General features: G+C 43.5%; 1 long non-coding RNA gene across 2 annotated transcripts; it reads right to left on the bottom strand.

The window, feature by feature from the left end:
- Positions 1–1629: 1629 nt before the first annotated feature.
- Positions 1630–21382, bottom strand: LOC9266104 (uncharacterized). 2 transcript variants are annotated; one of them, XR_010734334.1, is made up of 4 exons: positions 21119–21382; positions 20779–21021; positions 20034–20099; positions 1630–1898 (listed from the first exon to the last, which is right to left on the bottom strand). It is a non-coding gene; the product is annotated as an uncharacterized lncRNA (long non-coding RNA). The 2 variants fall into 2 exon arrangements; XR_003243798.2 differs by having other exon boundaries at positions 20779–21044.
- Positions 21383–21613: the final 231 nt, after the last annotated feature.

Here is a 21613-nt window from a genome sequence, read left to right on the forward strand (position 1 = left end):
CTTTTTGAATTTTTTTCATTCCGGTTAAAAGCAACGCTCCAACGTGTGCCTATATTGGCATTAATTGACAAAAGTTCGCCCCGCGAGTCATGAAGTGCATTTTTGCCACGAATGCACCCAATATACTCCAATATGTGCAAAAATCATATTTTGGTGCCTTTTGAACTTTTTGATTCCGGTGAAAAATATGGCACCCATTTGTGCCAAATATCGGCATTAATTGACAAAAATTCGCCACGCGAGTCACGAAGTGAGTTTTTGCCACGAACTCACCCAATACACTACGAAATGTCCAAAAGTCATGTTTTGGTGTTTTTTTGAACTTTTTGATTCCGGTGAAAAACATGGCACCCACGTGTGACAATATCGGCATTAATTGAAAAAAGCGCGCGTGCGCGAGTCACGAAGTGATTTTTTTCCACAAACGCACCCAATACACTCCAATATGTCCAAAATCATGTTTTGGGCTTTTTGAACTTTTTGATTCCAGTCTATAACATCGCACCCACGTGTGCCAATATTGGCATTAATTGACAAAAGTTTGCCACGCGAGCCACGAAGTGATTTTTTACCACGAACTCACAGAATACACTCCAATATGTCCAAAATTCATGTTTTGGTGCTTTTTGAACTTTTTGTTTCCAGTATATAACATCGCACCGACGTGTGACAATAATGGCATTAATTGACAAAAGTTCGCTGCGCGAGTCACGAAGTGAGTTTTTTCCACGAACGCCCCCAATACACTCCAATATGTCCAAAAATCATGTTTTGGTGCTTTTTGAACTTTTTGATTCCGGTGAAAAACATGGCACCCACATATGCCAATAATGACATTAATTGACAATAGTTCGCCGCGCGAGTCACGAAGTGAGGTTTTTGCCACGAACTCACCCAATACACTACAATATGTCCAAAAATCTTGTTTTGGTGCTCTTTGAAGTTTTTGATTCCAGAGAAATTGCCACACGTGGGTGCGATGTTATATACCGGAATCAAAAAGTTCAAAAAGCGCCAAAACATGATTTTTGGACATATTGGAGTGTATTGGGTGCATTCGTGGCAAAAACTCACTTCGCTACTCGCGCGACGAACTTTTGTCAATTAATGCCGATATTGCCACACGTGGGTGCGATGTTATATACCGGAATCAAAAAGTTGAAGAAGCACCAAAACACTATTTTTTGACATATTGGAGTGTATTGGGTGCGTTCGTGGCAAAAATTCACTTCGCGAACTTTTGTCAAATAATGCCGATATTGACATGTGGACACCCCGAGTATTATACCATCCAGTGTCCAACGCGACCACCACATACTATTGGAGAAGTGGGATCCATACACGCATAAATAGCCACTCATCCTCAATGTGTCCATGATCGCGGTTGACAACCTTCTGTTATAATAAACCAAATGTCGAGTAGTGAGCGCAAGACATAACCGTAAGATAGCTTGCCAGTCCACCACGTCATATGCCTGTCAACCACTCGAAGGTGGCGACCAAAAGCATACCCAGTGACTCGATCCAAAGCGCTATCCCCAATTATCTCAAGCGATCAAAACCCGTTACTCATGCTTAGCTAGTCCCCAGGAATGCGACTAGCCTCACACTTTCATCGCAAGCCATTAATAAACATAGCAAGTACCATAATAGGGTTAAAGTGCAGCGAGGTACATGACACATAATAGGGTCCGAGGTCCCAACATACAACACATAAATATAGCAGCGGAAGTCTCAAATAGAGTTCATAAGTAAAAGATAAAACCGGTGGTGCCACAACCCCACTAGGGCAAACCAACCGGGCAAGAGCCAAGCTGCAAGAGATCACTCATTGCCCTCGCCGCCCTCGGCAGAGCAATGACCACACAAGAAGCATAACTCATAACCGGAATCCTCTCCTGAAATTGCAGACACCGGGTTAAATACAAGATTGTACTCGCAAGTCTTACCCAAAATTATATACACATAAGGGAGAGAGAAGTATGCAAGCTTTCTAGCCTATAGTGGGTCTCTAGGTTGAACATTTGCATAAAGCTAATTTTATTGAGCAATTAATGAGTAAAATAAGCAAGGACAAGTAAATCTAGCATCATTTTAATTTATGGACATCAAGTATATAATTCTGAAATGTATAAGCAAATGAGCCCAAATGACGCTCTCATCATCATCCATGGACTACCAAAGTCCATACCAACATGGCACAACATGCCAACACCACCGTCAAACATAATCCCATCCATAATAATCCACATTTGATGCTAACATAACTAACTAACACATCAAGCATTGTCCATAACCGAGGACGCGGCTATTCGAATAGATTATACTCTGATCAGAGGTGTACAACTGGACCCACACGAAATGAACAAAGATCAAATGCCACATACCCCATCGAGTGCGGTACACAAGTGATTCAAGCTCATTACATGCCCTTTCTTAGCCCCACCCCAACCACCTATACCACGCTGGGGTTCCCGACGACTCAGTCACGTGCGTGCGTGATGTGACCAAGGCGGGCGCGCCATGCGGGAGGCACCCCCGGCCAAACCTAGGCACCCGAGGCCCTCCAAAGGCTACTTGCCTCATGACTCTCCAACGTGGTATAAATGATCACAGTACAACTAGTAAGAACAAGCCGGTCCCAAATAAGGCATGTAGTAAGTACGAAGGTGTAACACCCTGAAAATTCCTGATAATAAAAATCACTAAAATTTCGAACTTTTTAAAACTTTTGCATCATGCTGGTTGTTATGATTCCTATTGCTTGCCAAACCATAAATGATCACCAAGAAAGTAAAGAAAAGATCTACATTTAAGCAATAGATATGATTTACGAGAATATATTTAATCCTACAAATAATTATGCACAAGATATTAAAATCAAATAAAAGAAATGTTATTATTAACCTATTTTATCAAATATTAAAATATTTGAATAATGTAGGTGGGTGCCATAATATGAGTACACATGAAATGATAATTATGGGAGTATTTAATTCGATATGTAGATCGATATTACACCAAGTTCCTAATTGCATTTAGGGATTGAAATTTAATATATTAAACCCCTCCATATAAACTAACATATAAATAAATTGAACTAATGTGCTATTGTGTTAATAACGGTCTCATTAGAAAATTATAGAATCTTTAATAAACCTTAAATATTGGACAATATTAAATTTTGGGCAAATTCACATTTGAACACTTAATACGGTCACCCAAATGCTTAGGAGTAAATACAAATTTAATTTGCAACTTTTCTCAATTTATAAATCAACCAAAACCCTAAAAGAAGAAAAATAGGAAAACTTTGAAAAATATATAATAATAATAAGAATTAACCCTAATTAAAAATTCAAATAAATTATATAAATAAAATATGAGTAATATTAATCTAGAATAAATCCATTGGTTGGAATGACACAAATATTGGGTAAACTTCATTTATACAAAATCTAGGATTTATAGAATCAAATTTACACAAGAAATAGGCTAAAATGGGGATTAAATAGGAAAAGACACTATTCATCGGCCGCCAGGTGTTCGACGTGGTCCCCTAACCCAGCCCCTCCTCTTTCCCCCTCTCTCTGTCGCCTGCCACCGCGCCGACGTCGCCATCGCTGTCCCTGCCCCGCGCTGCCGTCGCCGTCACTGTCTCGCGCCGCGCGCTGCCGCTGCCACGCCGCCCCGCGCCCGCGCCCCACGCCGCGTGTCAAGCCCGGAATTTCTATCCAAAATTCCAAACGCTTACATGTGTGTGAACCCTCGTCCAGGAATCAACCGAGGCACACAATAACAAATTGATAATAGAGTACAATTATTACTCTAATTAAATAGCGAATAAAATGTCATTACAGAGGTAGATAGTTCCTCTCAATCATTAAAGATCTAAGCAGCGGAAAGATAAGATAAACGGCGCAGACAACTCCACTCCACAGGCAGCTTGACCAGGGCTACACCTAATCCTCCACACCATCAGCTTCACTGTAGAACTCTTCCTCTGATGAATGATTGCAAGGTGAGTATATGACATACTCAGCAAGTCACGCAGCAAATATGCAAGTGCACAGGATAACAAAGGATGGCATAATAGGGTTTCATTTGCATAAACAGCATTTAATAAACATTTCAGAATTTCATTAAACAGTTGAGTAATAATTAAACAATATTAATCCAACGCTATACAACATACCCTGTTGTATAGGCCCAACCTTTCCGAACAACCATACCCGGCTGTACAAATCTATCTCCAAACCAGGAATATACCATTCCAAACCAGGAGCTAAACAAATTATTACCAGTTATAGCATCTATTATTATGATGAGAGGTGTGAGACTAATCACGAAAGACATTGTTAGACCCGCCCATAACCGCGGGCACGGCTATTCGAATAGTTTTACTCTGGCCAGAGGTGTACCACTGTACCCACAAGACACAGCCCCACATCATGTCACCATGTGCCTCAATACCACCACGGTACCTCGGAAAGGAGCTGTGACAATACCCCTCGCACAACACAATCCACCACAGCGCACCTTTCCTGGATCATAATCACCCCCTTAAAAACAAGGCATGGACTCCCCAGCGACCCCCGTGGGTTTATCTCCGCCACTTCTCAGTCTGGTGCTCCGCAATGAACCAATATATATAGCCCAACTAGTGTGCTAATGTTTCTAAGCATGGCTAAGCAATCACATCTAATATCTAGCTGAACCAATATATATAGCCCAATTAGTCAAGTTATAATCACCCAAGGTATCAAGGAATAAAGTAATCAAGAACAAAGGGGCTATAACAAACAATAGGTTAATTCCACCCAATGACATTCGAAAATAAATGCAATAGTCGAATGAAAACAATTGCTTTAAACGGGATCAACATGCTCAAAGGGTTGTTTGGGATCTGTGTGACTTGCCTTGCTGGCCTTGGAACTCTTCAAATTTTTCTCCTGCGAAAACGGACTCTCCGGAAACGTCGGAATCTAAGCAGAAAAGAGCAAAATCACCAAACAGCACATAAACAAGCATGAACAGTACATGTGGATATTTTTAACATGTAGATCTCAATTTTAGAAAAATTTACAGACTTGAACCAACTAAATCCGAGCTAAGATAAATTAGTTATTAATTTTCAAAGATTAAATCGATTTAAATCACTTATATGGATTTTAATTGAATTATGACGCAATAATGAATTATTTTTGAAAAGGAAAAAGGGAATTATTGCGTCAGCGGCTAGGGTTTGCGGTGGACCGGGCGCACGGCAGCGGTTCACGGGAACGAACGGCCGAGATCGATCCTAACCAAAACGAACGGCCGAGATCGATCGGGTCTACGGCGGCTCACGGCAGACGGTCCCTGATGACGTCAGCGGTGACGTCACCTCCGGCGGCGGCTCGGCGGCTCGGGCGCGCAAGCTCGCCAGCGAACGACGGCGCTTCGGCACGAACGGAGGGCTCCAGGACGTAGAGGGCGACGCGGCGAACTCACCGATGACCAAAACGACGGCGGAAGATGAACGGACGGCGGCGGCGTCGAGGAAAAGGCGGCGGAGTCCTTCGGCTTGACGACGACGACGATGCTCCGGCGGTCTACAGCGATGGCGAAGGGGCGGACGAGGATGGCGACGCGACGACGACCACGATGGCGGTCTCCCCGAGCGACGGCGACGGCTGGAACGACGGCGAAGCACGGCTGGAGTGGCGGCGACGACAACGGCACAAAGTCTCACGGCGCTAGGGCGCTTCCGACGGCGAAAGACGAAGGCGAGGGTGGCGGCGGGTAGAGGAGACACTGGGGGTCCTTTTATAGGGGCAAGGAGGCGGCGGCGAAGGCCCATGGCGACCGGCGACGCGAAGGAAACATCGGGGTTTGGAGGAAAGAGACCGATCCGATTCGACCTCGAATCCACGAATTTCCAAACGATTCTAGCCGGTGATTCCAAAAGAGAAAAGGTAGAGGAGATCCCGAAGATTGTTTTCCCTCAATTGATTTCACCGGATCGGGAAAGACGCAACCGAATTTGGAAGGAGACGACGGCGGCGCGGCGCTAGGGTTTCGGGCGGCGGCCGACGCGAGGAAGACGACGACTCCGACAGGTGGGACCCACCTGTCAGCGACAGCGAGCGCGCGCACGCGGGCGGCTGCGGCTGCGGACTGGGCCGACTTGGGCCGGAGAGAGAGAGAGGAGGTTTTGGGCCGACTTTCGGCCCAAAGCCAAAAGAGACTTTTAAAAACCTTTTTCAATTTAAATTATTCATGAAATGCAATTCCATTTATTAAAAATACTTCCTTAGCTCAAATAAATCCCAGAAAAATCTAGGAATTATAGAATTAAGCAAAGTATTTAATGAAATTTTATTTGGCCCCATTTTATATTGGAATTTATTAATTAAAATTAGATCTTCTCTTCTAGCCTTTTAAAAATAAATTCTAATAATTCCAATTAAACAACAATTTATATATTTAGGATTTTTACGGTGTGACAAACCTACCCCCCTTAAACAGAATCTCGTCCTCGAGATTCAGAAGAACTGGCGAACAGATACGGATGAGCTGACTTCAATTCATCTTCTCGTTCCCAAGTTGATTCTTCTTCCGAGTGATTACTCCATTGGACTTTGCAAAAACGGATAACTCGATTTCTGGTTCTTCTCTCATTTGTTTCCAAGATACGGATTGGTTTCTCAACATAGGTCAGATCCTCTTGGACTTCTATCTGTTCAAGATTAGCTTCTTCGGTAGGTACCCTTAAACACTTTTTCAATTGCGACACATGGAACACATTATGGACTCCTGCCAAAGATTGAGGTAACTCCAACTGATAAGCAACCTCTCCTCTTCTACTGACAACCTTATAAGGTCCCACAAAACGCGGTGCCAATTTTCCTTTGGTGTGAAAACGATGAACTCCTCGAAGAGGCGTGACACGAAGGTACACATAATCTCCTTCGTCAAAACTCAAATCTCTGCGGCGATTGTCGGCATAACTCTTATGATGAGATTGGGCCACACGCAATCTTTCTTGAATGATTTTCACCTTTTCTTCTGCTTCCCTCAGGATATCCGTCCCGAAAACCTGACGTTCTCCCGTTTGATCCCATAAAAGCGGAGTGCGACACTTCCGACCATACAGTGCTTCGTAAGGAGCCATCTGAAGACTAGCTTGATAACTGTTGTTGTACGAAAATTCTGCATAAGGTAGATTCTTATCCCAACTTCCACCGAAATCTAAAGCACAAGCTCTCAACATGTCTTCCAAAATCTGATTCACCCTTTCGGTTTGTCCGTCTGTTTGCGGATGATAAGCAGTACTAAAGTTCAGCTTAGAACCCATCTCTTCCTGAAGCTTCTTCCAAAAATTTGAAGTAAACTGACTACCTCGATCAGACACTATTTTCTTAGGGACGCCATGCAAACACACAATCCTGGCCATATACAATTCCGCCAACCGACTTCCAGAATAAGTTGTCTTTACTGGAATGAAATGAGCCACTTTGGTAAGTCTGTCGACTATCACCCAAATAGAGTCATGGCCTGATGACGTTCTGGGTAGACCAGTGATGAAATCCATACCGATTTCCTCCCATTTCCATTCAGGAATCTTCAAAGGCTGCAGCAAACCGGCGGGTTTCTGATGTTCTGCCTTGACTCGCTGACAAACATCACATACTGCTACGTATTCTGCGATTTCACGCTTCATACTTGCCCACCAAAATCTTTCCTTGAGATCCTGGTACATCTTGGTACTACCAGGGTGAATGGAATATAAAGTATCATGAGCTTCTTTCAGAATTGCATCTTTTAAATCTTTGTTGTTGGGGACACAGATTCTCTCGCCCAACCATACAGTTCCTTGCTCATCTTCCAAGAAACCGATAGCCTTTCCTCTTCTCATATTCTTCTTGATTTCTTGAATATCAAGATCATTAATTTGGGCTTCTCTAACTTGATCAATTAGAGTGGGCTTCGCTTCTAAGGCTGCAACGAAACCTCTACTAACAATTTCCAAATTTAATCTTTCAAACTCCTTGCATAATTCCAATGGCAACTGTCGTCCTTCCGTAGCATTGCAATAGCCTTTTCTGCTAAGAGCGTCTGCTACAACATTAGCCTTCCCCGGGTGATAATGAATTCCCATGTCGTAATCCTTAATTAATTCCAACCATCTCCGTTGTCTCATGTTCAGATCCGGCTGAGTAAAAATATACTTTAAACTCTTGTGATCGGTATACACCTCTGTACGAGTACCGAAAAGATAATGACGCCAAATCTTCAACGCATGAACTACTGCAGCTAACTCAAGATCATGAGTAGGGTAGTTCTTTTCATGCGGACGTAACTGACGAGATGCATAGGCAACCACCTTCCCATCTTGCATCAGAACACAACCTAACCCAAGTTTGGATGCATCACAATACACTTGGAAACCCTTCTTTAGATCAGGCAAAATCAAAATAGGAGCTGTTATTAAGCGATTCTTCAACTCTTGAAAACTCTGCTCACATTCTTCTGACCACTTGTACTTCACATGTTTCTGAAGCAGACGTGTCATGGGCTTAGCAATCTTGGAAAAATTTTCTATAAACCTCCGATAATATCCTGCGAGGCCTAGGAAACTGCGAATCTCTAAAACGGTCTTCGGTTGTTTCCAGTTGGTTACGGATTCCACATTACTAGGATCGACGGCAACTCCTCCTGCTGAGATGACGTGACCAAGGAACTTCACTTCAGACAACCAAAATTCACACTTGCTAAACTTAGCATACAGTTGATGTTCTCGTAGCTTCTCTAGTGCAAGGCGAAGATGTTCTTCATGCTCTTCTCTGGTTCGGGAGTAGATAAGAATGTCATCAATAAAGACCACCACGAACTTGTCTAGGTATTCCATAAACACCTTATTCATCAAGTTCATGAAGAAAGCGGGGGCATTGGTAAGTCCAAAAGACATAACAGTACATTAAAGCTGTCTTAGGTATATCTTCCTCTTTGATTCTCAACTGGTGATACCCTGATCGAAGATCTATCTTAGAGAAAACGGTGGCACCTTTAAGCTGATCAAACAAATCATCAATTCTGGGCAGCGGATACTTATTCTTGATAGTCACATCATTTAGTGCACGATAGTCTACACACATCCTCTGGGTATGATCTTTCTTTTCCACAAAAATAACCGGAGCTCCCCATGGAGATGAACTCGGTCTGATGTATCCTTTCTGAAGCAAATCGTCTACTTGCCTCTTGACTTCTGCCAACTCATTGGCTGCCATTCTATAAGGTCTCTTATGGATCGGAGTTGTTCCTGGTACCAAATCTATTCTGAACTCTATATCCCTTTTAGGAGGCATACCAGGTAAATCATCTGGGAACACATCAGGATACTCCCGGACTATAGGAATCTCTTCCAAAGTTATTTGGTTCAGTCTTGACCTTAAAGACTCAGAAGACAATGCATGAACAGTTACAACTCGACCATCATTACTGGTGATAGTTACTTTTCTGTTGGCACAGTCTATCACACCTTTATATCTGGCTAACCAGTCCATCCCTAAGATGACATCAAGGTCTTTGGATTCTAACAGGATAAGATTGGCCAGAAATGGTACGCCTTGAATTTCTATTTTGACAGAGGGGCTACGTTGCAAAGAGAGTGCCTGATTACTTGGAGTACTAACCATCATAGGACGTCTAAGATCTTCTACTTCCATCCCATGATTTCCCGCAAAACTCATAGATAAGAATGAATGTGTAGCACCAGAATCGAAAAGCACTGTTGTAGGAACTAAGTTAACAAGAAACGTACCCAAAATCACATCTGGAGCATCTTGAGCTTCTGCAGCAGCAACATGATTGACACGGGCCTTTGATGCTGGTACGGTAGAGTTGCTCTGGACAGGGACAACCTTCACGCGTCGGGGCTTCGGACACTTGTCAGCGTAATGTCCTGGGTCTCCACAGTTGAAACACACCACGGGCTTGCTGCCTTGCTCCCTCTTGGCAGGTTGTTGCTGTGTCGAGGCTGCAACAGGACGTGGAGCTTGATTGCGGATGTTGTTGACCGCGTTGTTGTTGAAGAATTGACGCTGCGGACGAGCAACAGACGAAGAACCTCCCTGTGGCATAGACTGGGGTCCTAAAGTAAGACGCGGCCTTTGACTATTCCCCTGTTGTGCCTTGAATTTAGCAATCCGGCGTTTCTTTTGCTCCATGCGGTTGTACTTGTCCTCCTGGCGAATAGCCTTATCCACCAACTTCTGGAAATCAGAATAATCCCCAGTCATGAGTGGATAAGAAAGCTCATCATTAAGTCCTTCCAAGAACCTCTCCTGGCGCTCTTCATCAGTGCGCACATCTTCCGGAGCATAATGAGCCAGACGATTGAACTCGTGCAGATACTCGGCAACAGAGCGAGATCCCTGGGTGAGCGACCTGAATTCCTTCTTCTTGAGAGACACCACTCCCGATGGTATATGCGTCTTCCGGAAAGCAGTGGTGAATTCAAGCCAAGTGATAGGTTCAGCAGTAGTCCTGTTCAGGCGGAAGTGATCCCACTATTCAGAGGCAGGGCCATGCAACTGGTGTGATGCAAATGAGACCTTCTCCTGATCAGTGCACTGAAGTAAATCCAACTTCTTCTCTATGGCATGCAACCAATCACCAGCTTCAACAGGATTAGTGGTGCTAGAGAAAGTAGGCGGCCTCACACGAAGAAATTCTGCTAACTTGTTCTGGGGAGGTGCATGGTTATTTCCCTGGTTCTACTGGTTCTGGAGTTGCTGCATCATCATGTTCATAAGCTGTGCCTGTTGAGACAGGACTTGGGCAAGTGTGGGATTTTCTCCATTGTTGTTGTTGTTGTTATTGTTGTTGTTGGGGCCATTCCCGTTGCTGCGAGTGAGCACCATCTGGCATGGGCAAGAGCACAAGAAGAGAAACCGGGGGAAAACTACTTAGGACAGAGAATTAATTTAAGTTTTATTGATCTTAAGTGAGTTTTATTATTACAAAACTGAAGACTCTCACACCACTAAACTCACCAACTACCTAACACTCGAAAACAAACAAACGCATGCACTTACATCCCACCATTGATGTAAATCACATGCGAGAAACACACAACCAAACTTAAAACAAGCAAACTAACACAACGATCTAAGACAACGGTTTGACAAGGCATTCTAGTTCTTCCAGGCATCGGAGTTGGTTGAAGGCTCGTTCGGCTCGTCTTCATCATCTTGAGTGGCTCCCCACTCAATCTTGGAATGGGTGTGCTTGGATTCTTCTTCTTCATCTTCACTTACGTTGACGACCGGAGGATCTGCTAGGGCTGGGGTAACTTCTTTTTCTACCACACGGACCTTTGGCGCCAATTGGTAGCGAGGGACAAATAGAGCTCTCTTCCTTGCGGTAAGACGAATCCTGGACTTCTGCGGTGGTGCTTCTCCCTTCAATGCGGCTAGTTCCTTCTCCAAACGATCCACTTTGTCCTCTAGCTTGCAAATCTTACCACGATTCCGGTCTTCACGATCTTGAGCTGCTAACACAGTCTCCGCACGGGTTTCATCCATAGCCCACAGCATCTCAACCAAATGCCTTGTGGTAGCATCATTCTCAATTCCCTCAGTCTCAAGGTAGCTGCCACGGTCACTTCCCTGTGGTTGACGAGGATGGTAGCGATACTCAGTGTCGGCCAACTGATCACTGTAGCGATCGTGAAGCTCTCCTATGGCGATCCTTGCCACCTCCTGACATGCATGGATGCAGTTTCTTCCTCCAGCTTCGAACATCACTGAGGGGATATCCTCACTATTACTGTTCAAGGTGACTTTGACTCGGCACTTCTTTTCGTGATGATCATGAGGAATCTGGGCATAAAAAGGGGCAGTCCCAAATCCTATGGCAAAGGACATCGTACGCAACTCCTGGACAAATCCCTCAACACCAAACAAGTACTCAGGCTTGTAGCGCGGCATCTAAAGACAAGTGAAAGGAGGGAGTTAAGACATTTATCCATTTAATAGCACAAGTTTTTGGATTAATTTGAATAAGGTTAGAAAATCAAAGTAAAAGGTAAGTAAATAAAGTAAACCAAGCTTGCAAGATAAGTTGAAACAGTTGGAAATAAGGTCACAAATTTTGTACTTTTGAACAACAGGTTCTAAAAGAAATAAAAGAAAGTTATAAAATCGACATGCTAAATTGCAGCAAGGTTAAATAAAACAATATTGTAAAACTTTTGCTGGTAAATGAGCCATTAGCACAGTAATAGATGTACAGTACTAATGACACTGGAATAAATTTTGAATGAGAACCACTAAAAAAATACTATGAAATGCATGTGCCATTAGTTTGGTTTAATTAAAAGAGAAGGGGAGGAGAACAGTTCTACTTTTCCAATATTTTTAGAGGGCTTCTATGGGTAACCATTTGGCATAACCTAGGGTCAAGGGGGCTCTGATACCAACTTGTCACGCCCGGAATTTCTATCCAAAATTCCAAACGCTTACATGTGTGTGAACCCTCATCCAGGAATCAACCGAGGCACACAATAACAAATTGATAATAGAGTACAATTATTACTCTAATTAAATAGCGAATAAAATGTCATTACAGAGGTAGATAGTTCCTCTCAATCATTAAAGATCTAAGCAGCGGAAAGATAAGATAAACGGCGCAGACAACTCCACTCCACAGGCAGCTTGACCAGGGCTACACCTAATCCTCCACACCATCAGCTTCACTGTAGAACTCTTCCTCTGATGAATGATTGCAAGGTGAGTATATGACATACTCAGCAAGTCACGCAGCAAATATGCAAGTGCATAGGATAACAAAGGATGGCATAATAGGGTTTCATTTGCATAAACAGCATTTAATAAACATTTCAGAATTTAATTAAACAGTTGAGTAATAATTAAACAATATTAATCCAACGCTATACAACATACCCTGTTGTATAGGCCCAACCTTTCCGAACAACCATACCCGGCTGTACAAATCTATCTCCAAACCAGGAATATACCATTCCAAACCAGGAGCTAAACAAATTATTACCAGTTATAGCATCTATTATTATGATGAGAGGTGTGAGACTAATCACGAAAGACATTGTTAGACCCGCCCATAACCGCGGGCACGGCTATTCGAATAGTTTTACTCTGGCCAGAGGTGTACCACTGTACCCACAAGACACAGCCCCACATCATGTCACCATGTGCCTCAATACCACCACGGTATCTCGGAAAGGAGCTGTGACAATACCCCTCGCACAACACAATCCACCACAGCGCACCTTTCCTGGATCATAATCACCCCCTTAAAAACAAGGCATGGACTCCCCAGCGACCCCCGTGGGCTTATCTCCGCCACTTCTCAGTCTGGTGCTCCGCAATGAACCACGCTATACAAAAGGTAAAGCCGTTGCCCACGCTGGCTTGTGGTTGTCACGGTTAATGTTTCACAACCGAAACTCGTGAACCGGTCCTTAATTGTCATGAGCACGACTCTCAAAACCATGTGCTCACAACCCACCATTATCAAGTTTTAGTTGGCAAGTAATTAATTAACCAATCACGATTGACCATCGTGAAGTATCATTAAGCCATCATTAAATAATAGTGAATCATAAGTTATCCCAATAGTGTGCTAATGTTTCTAAGCATGGCTAAGCAATCACATCTAATATCTAGCTGAACCAATATATATAGCCCAACTAGTCAAGTTATAATCACCCAAGGTATCAAGGAATAAAGTAATCAAGAACAAAGGGGCTATAACAAACAATAGGTTAATTCCACCCAATGACATTCGAAAATAAATGCAATAGTCGAATGAAAACAATAGCTTTAAACGGGATCAACATGCTCAAAGGGTTGTTTGGGATCTGTGTGACTTGCCTTGCTGGCCTTGGAACTCTTCAAATTTTTCTCCTGTGAAAACGGACTCTCCGGAAACGTCGGAATCTAAGCAGAAAAGAGCAAAATCACCAAACAGCACATAAACAAGCATGAACAGTACATGTGGATATTTTTAACATGTAGATCTCAATTTTAGAAAAATTTACAGACTTGAACCAACTAAATCCGAGCTAAGATAAATTAGTTATTAATTTTCAAAGATTAAATCGATTTAAATCACTTATATGGATTTTAATTGAATTATGACGCAATAATGAATTATTTTTGAAAAGGAAAAAGGGAATTATTGCGTCAGCGGCTAGGGTTTGCGGTGGACCGGGCGCACGGCAGCGGTTCACGGGAACGAACGGCCGAGATCGATCCTAACCAAAACGAACGGCCGAGATCGATCGGGTCTACGGCGGCTCACGGCAGACGGTCCCTGATGACGTCAGCGGTGACGTCACCTCCGGCGGCGGCTCGGCGGCTCGGGCGCGCAAGCTCGCCAGCGAACGACGGCGCTTCGGCACGAACGGAGGGCTCCAGGACGTAGAGGGCGACGCGGCGAACTCACCGATGACCAAAACGACGGCGGAAGATGAACGGACGGCGGCGGCGTCGAGGAAAAGGCGGCGGAGTCCTTCGGCTTGACGACGACGACGATGCTCCGGCGGTCTACAGCGATGGCGAAGGGGCGGACGAGGATGGCGACGCGACGACGACCACGATGGCGGTCTCCCCGAGCGACGGCGACGGCTGGAACGACGGCGAAGCACGGCTGGAGTGGCGGCGACGACAACGGCACAAAGTCTCACGGCGCTAGGGCGCTTCCGACGGCGAAAGACGAAGGCGAGGGTGGCGGCGGGTAGAGGAGACACTGGGGGTCCTTTTATAGGGGCAAGGAGGCGGCGGCGAAGGCCCATGGCGACCGGCGACGCGAAGGAAACATCGGGGTTTGGAGGAAAGAGACCGATCCGATTCGACCTCGAATCCACGAATTTCCAAACGATTCTAGCCGGTGATTCCAAAAGAGAAAAGGTAGAGGAGATCCCGAAGATTGTTTCCCCTCAATTGATTTCACCGGATCGGGAAAGACGCAACCGAATTTGGAAGGAGACGACGGCGGCGCGGCGCTAGGGTTTCGGGCGGCGGCCGACGCGAGGAAGACGACGACTCCGACAGGTGGGACCCACCTGTCAGCGACAGCGAGCGCGCGCACGCGGGCGGCTGCGGCTGCGGACTGGGCCGACTTTCGGCCCAAAGCCAAAAGAGACTTTTAAAAACCTTTTTCAATTTAAATTATTCATGAAATGCAATTCCATTTATTAAAAATACTTCCTTAGCTCAAATAAATCCCAGAAAAATCTAGGAATTATAGAATTAAGCAAAGTATTTAATGAAATTTTATCTGGCCCCATTTTATATTGGAATTTATTAATTAAAATTAGATCTTCTCTTCTAGCCTTTTAAAAATAAATTCTAATAATTCCAATTAAACAACAATTTATATATTTAGGATTTTTAGGGTGTAACACCGAGCCGCCTGCCCGTCGCATCGCCGCTGCCGCGCCGCGCGCCGTCGCCGTCACTGCCTCGCGCCGCGCGCCGCCGCTGTCACGCCGTCCTGCGCCCGCGCGTCGCGTCCGTCGTGTCGCCGTCGTCTCGAGCCCCGCGCCGCCCTGTCGCCATCGCCACGCGCCGAGCCCCGTGCCGCGCCGCGCCGTCCCGTCGCCGCGTCGCCGTCCTGTTGACGCTCCGCCGTCGTCGTCGCGTCGCCCGTCGCCCTAACCGCGTGCCGAGCCCCGCGCCGCCCCGAGCCCCGCGCCGCCGCGCCGCCGTCGCGTCACCCCCTCCCTTCTCTTCCCTCTTCCCCTTATTCCCTCTCCCCTATAAGAGCCACCGTTCTCCCCTCTCCTCACTCCATCTTCCCCCTCCTCTCCCTCTTACCCCTCTCCACGCGCCGCCGCGTCGCCGCCTTCGAGCCGCCCCCCCGCCGCCCTCGTGCTGTCGTGCCGCCGCATTCGTGACCGCTGCGCCGCCGCCTCAGTGTGCCGCGCCGTGCGCCGTCGTCGCCGCTGCCGTCGTCGCCACCGCCGCCGTCGGTGAGCCGCTGCCCCCCCCCCCCCCCCCCCCCGCTATTTGTCGCCGTGCCGCCTGGTAGAGAGGGAGCCGAGAAAGAGAGAGGAAGGGAGAAGCCGAGGGAGAGAAAGAAGAGGGAAGGAGGAGAGAAACTGGAAAGGAGAGAGAGAGAAAGGAAAAGAAAAGAGAGAGAGAAAGGAGAAGAAAAGAAAAGAGAGAGAAAGGAAAAGAAAAGAAAAGAGAGAGAGAAAGGAGAGGAGAGATTAGAGTGGGCCCCACGTGTTTAGTGAATAGTAATCCCCTTCTTAATCTTTATTAGTTGAATCTATTACATGTGGGTCCGGGTGGTTAAAAATCTAATTATAGAAGTTTTTTTGGTCTCGAGTTTATGACATGTGGGCCCCACTTGTCATTAGCTCTTCCTATTTCCCTTTAGAAAATAATTCGGTAGGAAAAAGGAATAAACCCGGGGTCCCACTTGTCAATGGATATGTCTTGGATTAAAAATAAATCGTTTATGAACAGTAGCTTTTCGCAATTTCTCGGATTAATTCAAATTTGAATCTTTACACTAGCATAACTTATTCATTTTAACTCGGATTTGAGTGAAACTAGAACCTAAATTCATCTAAATTCATAAGCTTTCCAATGATATATAATTCACTATTCAATAAAATATATTTATAATTATAAATTAATTAATATCAAATGATTAGATAATAGTTAACCTAAATAGTGTGCCAATAAATAAAAAAATGGATATTGTACAGTAGCATAATTAGCAACCAAATAAATTAGTTATAATCAATCCTTTAAATTAATGGGTGTAAAGGAAAATATTAGTGCCATTTACTAGCCTATGTCCAAATATAACTAATTCCATGACTTATAAATTATTTACATAAAGTTTAGCCTCATATTTTGTAACTAAACTATAAACACACATAGATGAATCTTTAACTTGTTTAGGAGAGTAATCACAGAGCTAGTTGTATTTGGACCACTTAAAAAAATTAGTTGATACAATGTCATGTGAAGTAGAATATATATATATAGTCGGTTGATATCCATTAGTTAACCAAATAGAGCCATCTTAAAATCAACATGTATTGTATAGCTTACAGTAAAAAGAAACTACTCAAATATATGATCCAATAATAAGATATTGTTGCTTACACATATACTATACATCCCACTATAGTGGTACGGTATAGTATTAATTTGCGTGTTGCATATATGAAATTAAGAGGGAGTGTATGACAAACATGTATATTAGATAAATACTAGTTATAAATCTTGACCTCATATAATTATAATTATAGTTCAACTGTAAATTAGGATTATTCATTGTAAAATTATGTGATGGGATAATCTGTAACCATAATATGATTAACCTAAACAACTCTAACATACAAAGCATGGATAATTATTAACCTTTTATAATTTATTGTGACAAGTAAAATATGTTCATAATTAAAGTAAAGCTTCCATCAATAAAATAAATAATACAAATGATTCACTGTAATTATTTGATTGATCCTAAATCCATCCGACAACAGAACCTCTAGTATACGACCATTTTATTTAGATAGATGCATGTGTAGCCATAATCCTTCCATAGCCATTAGCTAGACTAAACCACAAATTAGCTAGATACGTATCTCATTTATACTACATTAGCTAGCTCCTAAATAGACCACCATGATAACAGAAAGATTAAGAAACTTTAGCCCTTAGCATGTTGGAACCCATTAGCAAGCGTGAATAATATGAGCAACCTTAGGTTCAACCTCAACAAATATATTTTGTTTGTGCATATTTGATTGTTGCTTGAATATTGGTTTTTCTCGCGTATTATAGACTTTGTGTATCAGATAGTCGTGAGGCAACGTCAGCAACTTCCAGGAGGTGAAGGTTGATCAAGAATTATATCAAGAATAAGGACTATCCTGAGCAAGGCAAGTCATCACTATTCCTTGAACATGTTGAGCCCAATTGCGAAATTGTTTTGTTTACAAATAAAATTGCATGCAATGATGAATATCCTACTTGTGATTATGCCATGCCTTGATTATTGTTTACCCTTAAATCTTTGTAACCATGTTTACGTATGAGTCCCTAGTCAACTATGACAATTGCTTAGAAATGCTATTATAGAATCATGCATACTCATATTTATCAAATGCTATATGCTTGGGCAATTACCTTTGGGAAGGTAATTGAGATGCGGCATGTGGAGACATGATCGCCACATTGCCATGATGTTGATGACATGATTTGTGAAAGGAGAAATAAAATTAAACAACTGTTTTCGACTGGGGCGGACGGAGGATTTGGGTGGTATCTGGAAAAGGCTAGTACCGTCCCCGGTCAATTAAGGACCGAGCCATGAAGTTAAGCATGAAACGACCCCCGTACAACCGCACTTCTCGTATGGGTATAGACCTAGCGGATTAGATAGCCGAGCGGAGGCAGTATCCCTGTATAGATGGTTCACCCCTGAGTGAGGCAGGTGCGCTACGGTGGGACAGCCGTTGAGGTAGGGCCGAGAGGCGTGCCCTACATCGGTGTCGCCATTGGTAGGACTGCCATGAGTGTGTGAGAGAGAGAACTTAACTTGAACCATAATTTAATATGTATGTGAGACTTCTCTTTCCCGGGAGCGCCAGAACTCCTCTCACTGCTAGAAACATGGACGCCTAGAGTGCATGAGGATTTAAGTTCATGGAGCGGGTATTACCAATGCGAGGTTATCGAAAAGCTTTGCCGTGACGTGTCTCATGTGTTGGGACAAGGCTCATGTGTTGGGCAGTCGCGGAGTGCGGGTAAAGTGTGCATCCACTGCAGTGTGAGTAAACCAAATCTATTCGAATAGCCTTGCTCGCGGTTAATGAGCACCGGAACATGTATTACACTTGGCTAGACTCTAAATTCTTAACTTGTGTGGGATGGGATATTGCATGGTGAGTTTTATGCTGATGGAGCCACTTCCTGAGAGGAGGGAAGGTGGACGTCCTCAGAAAACCATGACGACTCAATGGCGGGAAGCTATCCTTGGGATCACAATGGATGGTGGACAGAACCGTGGTTGTTTAATGTGAACACTGGAAGTAAAATTTGATCAGTCTATGATAGGTCTTAGGCTTGTGAAAATATTTGCAAAACGCAGCTTTATGCAAAAGAACCTGAAACCATTTCTTGAATACCCTCTATCATATGCATTGTTGTTGTGGTGGCTTGCTGAGTACGGTTGGTACTCACCCTTGCTATTTATATATCTTTTAGGAGAGTGTTGAAGAGAAGCCCTTGTCGGTACGCTTGCGTATCCCACAAGATGATCGGAGTGCGGTCTTGTTCTAGGTCTCGTTCCCCAGTCGACTGCCTGTGGCATGTTAACCGGGCCCTTATATTATTTTGTCTTCTGCTGTTGTTCTCTGATAGTTGTTGGCCTACCTGGCCCTAATGTAAGTATTTAACTCTTTTAGCCTAAATTCATTCGTGATATGTTGTGATCCAACTATGTATGTGTGTACCAACTACTGATCCAGGGATTGGTACGGATAAACACATAAGATTTCCGATTTCCAAAATCGGGGGTCTACAGAAGGGTGCTTGAATAGATGTCAAAATGTTTGGTCCTTAACAACCTAGACGGGGCTACTTGCATCAGGGGAAACCAATCTCCCATCATCGCCCTATCACCCGTCCAAGTCCAACATATTTCATCAACCATTATTTAGTGTAAGTGCTCAAGTTTTATGCCCAATAATGCAAGTTGTTTATACACCACAATTAATAGCATTGTCCATCCCTATAGTTCTATTAGCACTAAGCATGGTTAAGCATTAATGAATAAGAAATCCCAAGTAATCCCAACTAGTGGTAATAGGATATAAGGACATCAATAACACAAGAACTAAATGCATAAATAGGTTCTACCCATACACCATAAACCGACAATATTAATATCTAGGCAATGCATGCATATATATACGTATAGATTGCAACCAAATCATTTTTAGAGAAAGTATAGGTTCTATATGCTTAGGTGCTTGCCTTGCTGCTGAGGGTAGTCACTATCCTCCTCGGGATATGACTCGTTACTCTCCGGAATCTCCGAATCTATCGAAAAGAAGCAATATGCGAATAAGAGCCAAATAAACATGCATATGCAAAATGAACGATAAATTATGAAATAAATACAGTGGGTAGATAATATTTTAACTTAAATTTAGTTCAAATAATCACCAGATTATCACTTATGGTTTGGGAGATATGAAAATGACAAGCTCTCAGGTGCTGAAAATGGCAGTTCTATAAATATTAACGTTTCCTTTAGTACATTACAAGTAAAATGCATTTCAAACCAAAATTTCATAATAATGATTATTTTTAGAGTAAAGTACATCACTCACAGCTCCTAAGAAAAATTATTTCACAGCTATATGTGTTGTCATTATTTATTTATGGATCTTACAAGTTAGAAACATAGGAATGCTAAATAAACTCCTAAACATGATTTAAGAGATAGTTTTTCCAAAAACAACACCACAACAGCAAAGAGTACTAAAATATAAGCTCAACAACATTGGTTTCACAATTTTAGCTTTTACCAATAATTTCTTACGAATTTCATAACAGCTAGACCACACAAGGGATACATATAGCTATTTATATTTTTACTGGGAAAACCATTACAAAAGTTGGTCATTTTTAAGATCACGTTTTTCTTAATCCACAGAAATTTGGTTCACTGAATTCGGAGTTTATATGAATTAGTTATGAATTTTTAAACGCAAACCTCTTTCAGCTCAAAAGCTATCTCAGAAATCGATTTCTATTTTCACTCCCCCTTTTCTCCAACTTCCACCAGACTTCGCTCACATGGCAGCAACCTGGACGTAGGGTCGTGCGAGGCTAAGGCCTCGGGCTGATGGCAAGAGACGGAGCAAGGCCTCGGGCTGACGGTAAGAGACGTTGCCTAGGGCTGCTTCAACTGAAATCAAAAGAGATTAACACCGGATGAGCTGCAGCCACCTCCTAGCTGCAATAATGGAGATGGATGACCTGTTGAATGTTGCTGTAGATGTTCAACATGAAGGGAACTAAAAAAAGGCACCATGGATGGCAAGGAAGCTCACCAAATGGAGGGAAACAAAGTCATATTGCTGCTGCAACCATGCAGGCTGAAACCACCACTCTCTTCTCCTATTTCGATATCTCTCAACTCTCCATGCATGTGCAAGATGTTGGGATGGATGGAAAGCTTGGATGATGGGGATTGTTGTGATCTAACATGCAGGGATTGATCTTGGGCTATTGGATGGGATTTGGGGAGGAGAAGTGAGATGAGAGCTCAGCTTGAGGAAGAAAAGAAAGAACAAGCAGTGAAGATGAAAGGGGAGGAAGAAGAAGGGGTTTTCTCTGCCCCCCCCCCCCCTAAGTCTTGAGGTGGGAGCACGCCCATGGGTGTGTTGTGGGGCTAAAGAGGCACCTAAGGTCAGTGACAAGTGGGCCCAAGTCGTGGCTGTTAATGAGGGTGAGAGAGGTGGGTGAAAAACTGAGTACAGATTCGTTTTTGCAATTTCCAGGATTTATTTTCTTTCCCTCTCTTGGTAAATTCAATTTGACTAGGT

The sequence above is a fragment of the Oryza sativa genome, chromosome 8 (genome assembly GCF_034140825.1).
Source record: "Oryza sativa Japonica Group chromosome 8, ASM3414082v1".
Lineage (NCBI taxonomy): Eukaryota > Viridiplantae > Streptophyta > Magnoliopsida > Poales > Poaceae > Oryza > Oryza sativa.